Here is a 3,457-nt window from a genome sequence, read left to right on the forward strand (position 1 = left end):
ATATTTTAGATCAGAAACTTCATACAAGGACTTTGAGGCAACTGCAAAAACAAGAAGAGGAGGTGGGCAGAAAGAGAGAAAATGTGGAGCCTTGGTTATACTCTTAGGGCAGTAAAATCCCCATGAAAACACACCCATCAATGAAGTAAATTTGAAAAAGATATGATTGATGATTGGCTCCTAGAATTTCCATCAATTACATAGCTATTCAGGTTCACCGGGGTGATTTCATTACCTTGCTGTAACATGATAGAATATTGTGCAGAATTAGAAAATTTGGGATTCCCATTTGAGTGTTATGGCAGGGTTTTTCATTTATTAGAAACCTATTTGCTGACAAAGGTCTATCTAGTCAAAGCTATGATTTTTCCAGTAGTCATGTATGGATGTGAGAGTTGGAACATAGAGAAAGCTGAGCACCAAAGAATTGATGCTTTTGAACTGTGGTATTGGAGAAGATGCTTGAGAGTCCCTTGGACTGCAAGGAGATCCAACCAGTCCATCCTGTAGGAATCAGTCCTGAATATTCATTGGAAGGACTGATGCTGAAGCTGAAGCTCCAATACTTTGGCCACCTGATGCGAAGAACTGACCTTAGAAAAGACTCTGATGCTGGGAATGACTGAAGGCAGGAGGAGAAGGGGACAACAGAGGATGAGACAGTTGGATGCATCACCGACTGGATGGACATGAGTTTGAGCAAGCTCTGGTAGTTGGTGATGGACAGGGAAGCCTGGCATGCTGCAGTTCATGGGGTCGCAAAGAGTCAGACACAACTGAGAGACTGAACTGAACTGATCTGAGCCAGGCATGTGCTATATTTGTGTCAGCCTACTGAATATCCAGAATAATTTCATGAGGTAAAAATTATTATCTCCATTTTATAGGAATGAGGAAATCGAGACACAGGAAATGTAATCTCATGCAGGGTCTCATAGCAAGTGAGAGAGAGAACTGAGTTTGGGTAAGTCTAGCTCTGAGATCCTTATTCTTAATCACCAGATAAGGTTTCTGTGTGTGGTTGTTTGTTTGCTTTTTAATCGTTCCATGCAGCTTGTGCGATCTTATGCCCCCAACCAGGAATCCAAGCTAGGGACCGGCAGTGAAAGCGCTGAGTCCTAACTATTGGAATACCAGGGAATTCTGTTTCTGTACGTTAATAAATGACATTTTATTACACTACAATCTAACATGATCAAATTTGGGGATTGGGCTCCAGAGCAGGGGCTATGTGAGTGCATCTAAATATGAAGCAAATAAAACAATCCACTGAATTGACTTGAAACTGGGCAATTAGACACGTGCATGCATTTATTTCACATCTTTATTGGGATAAAATGGATATACTGGGATATAATAAACCGCACATATTTAGAGTGTACAATTTTATCCGTTTTGACAAATGTAATACACCCATGAAACCATCACCATAATCAAGTTAACAGTTAATTTCTCTCTCTCTAAGTTGTCCTATAACTCCTTTGTAATCTATTCCTCCCTCTGCCAAAATCCACGGGCAACCACTGATCTGCTTTCTGTCCTTATAGATTAGTTCTAATTTTTTAGAATTTCACATAAATAGAATCATACAGTATATACTCCTTTCTGCCATGCTTTTCTCACTCGACATAGTGGTTTTGAGATTCATCTGACACTTCATTTTGTTGAGTATACCAGTTGTTTGTTTCTTTTTATTGCTGAGTATGTTTGCATTGTAAGGACATACCACAAGTTGTTTATCCATTTACCTGTTGATGGACACTTGAGCTATTCCCAGTTTTTGGCTATTACATATAAAGTTGTAATCAACATTTGTTTACAAGTCTTAATGGGACATAATTTCATTTCTTTTGGGTAAAAAGCTAGGAGTGGACAAGCTAGGTGGTATGATAGGTATATACTGAAACTGAGAAGCTGATAACCTATTGTAGAATTTTATGTTCTTAATAGCAGTTCTCCATATTCTCATCAACACTTTGCATTGTTGGTTTAAAAATGTGTATATTAGCCATTCTATTGGGTGTCTAGTAGTATTTCATTCTGATTTTGATTTGCATTTCTCTGTTGACTAATAACTTGGACAATTTTTACTATTCTGATGGAAAACTAGATATTTTTAGGTAAAGTGTTTATGTACATTTTTCCTTATTTAAAAAATTAGAGTATCTTCTTGTTATTGAGCGATAAGAATTCTTTATATTAATAGATTCTCATAAAGTACTTGTCTGACATGTATTTGGCAAATATTTTCTCCAGGTCTGTGGCTTGTGGTTTTGTTTTCTTAGGGGTTTCTTTCAAGCAGTAAACATTTTAGTTTTGTCAAAGATTAATTATAATTCTTTTTCTCTGTAACTCAAACTTTTTGCGTTTTATCCAAGAAATGTTTGCCTTCTCCAAACCTATAATTCTCTTATTGCTTCTTGTAGAAAATTTTAGAGTTTTATGTTTCAAATTTGGATCTGTGATTCATTTTGAGTTAAGTTTTATGTAGGGTGTGAGGTAAGGGTTATGTTATTATTCTTTTCTTTATAGTGTATATAGCATCATTTGTTAAAAAGACTTGTCTTTCTCCAAAGAATTGCCTTGGTATTCTTGTAAAAATTCAACTGACTGTATGTGTGGGTTTATTTCTGGATTCTCTATTCTTGTGCATATATGAGTATCTTTTCATCAGTACCAAACTACTTTGATTACTATAGCTTTATATAGGATTTTTTGAAATCAGGTAGGGTAAGTCTTCCAACCGGGCTTTTTTTTTTAAAAAGTTCTTTGGTTTTGGTTAGTTTAGGTCCTTTGCTTTTCTATATATGTTTTAAAATCAGTTTGTCAATTTCTACAAAAAAGTCTGCTGGAATTTTGATTGGTATTGAACTGAAACTGCCATAGATCAGTTTGTTATCTTATTGATTTTGAGTCTTTCAATCTATGAATATGGTATGTCTTTTCATTTATTTAGATTTTCTTTACTTTCAGCAGTTTCTGTAGTTTTCAGTGTGGACATCTTTGATTAGATTTTTCTTTTTGGTACTACTGCAAATGGAATTTTTTTAATGGAATTTTTGAATTGTTTGCTTCTTGTGTATTGGAATCCAATAGTTTAAAACATTAGTTATGTATCTTGGTAAATTTATTTTTATTAGTTCAAATCTCTATTTTGTAGATTCTCTGAGATTTTCTACATAAGCAGTTCTATCATCTCTACTGTAGTAGAGAGGAAGCACTTCTTCCTTACTGATCTTTATTCCTTTAATTTATTTTTCCTTTTACCTTCTCTGCACCCCCTCTTTAAAAAAAAGACTGCGGTGGCTTAGGTTTCCGCTTTCCCTGCCAGTGTACTGTTGAATAGAAGCAGTGAAAGTAGACATTCTTGCTTTGTTACTAATTTCAGGTGATAAAAATTCAGTCTTTCCCCATTAAGTATGATGTTAGCTGTAGGTTTTGCAAGGATGCCCATTAT

Source organism: Budorcas taxicolor, chromosome 11 (genome assembly GCF_023091745.1).
Source record: "Budorcas taxicolor isolate Tak-1 chromosome 11, Takin1.1, whole genome shotgun sequence".
NCBI classification, from domain to species: Eukaryota; Metazoa; Chordata; class Mammalia; order Artiodactyla; family Bovidae; genus Budorcas; species Budorcas taxicolor.